Genomic DNA, 445 nt, shown 5'->3' with positions numbered 1-445 from the left:
AGAAACATGAGTGCTCACATAAACATGTACTGTGGATGTGTGTGTGTGTGTGTGTGTGTGTGTGTGTGTGTGTGTGTGTGTGTGTGTGTGTGTGTGGCTCTTGATACCCTCCACAGAGGCTCTTGATGATTTTGGCCATCAGTGATTTAGAAATAGGATAGTTTTATGTTTCTTTTTGGGTTTTTTTGTAATGTATATGAACATAATTTCCACAATAGATTCATGCCAATGTCATAAGGAGTATTTTTTCATCCTTTGTGTAGTTAGTGCTGCCACTTTTGTTTCTTTTCCCAAATATTGCAATTTTTTTTGTTAAGATTTCAATGTAACTCTTTGGTAAAAGCTTTTTTTTTAATCTAAAATAATTTAAAAAAATAAATCAAATAACAATAAACAGCGCGATTACAATAGGCCTTCGCAGCGCTTAGCTGCTCAGGCCTAATAA

The sequence above is a fragment of the Poecilia formosa genome, unplaced genomic scaffold (assembly GCF_000485575.1).
Source record: "Poecilia formosa unplaced genomic scaffold, Poecilia_formosa-5.1.2 Scaffold334, whole genome shotgun sequence".
NCBI lineage: Eukaryota > Metazoa > Chordata > Actinopteri > Cyprinodontiformes > Poeciliidae > Poecilia > Poecilia formosa.
This window is presented reverse-complemented; position numbering follows the sequence as displayed.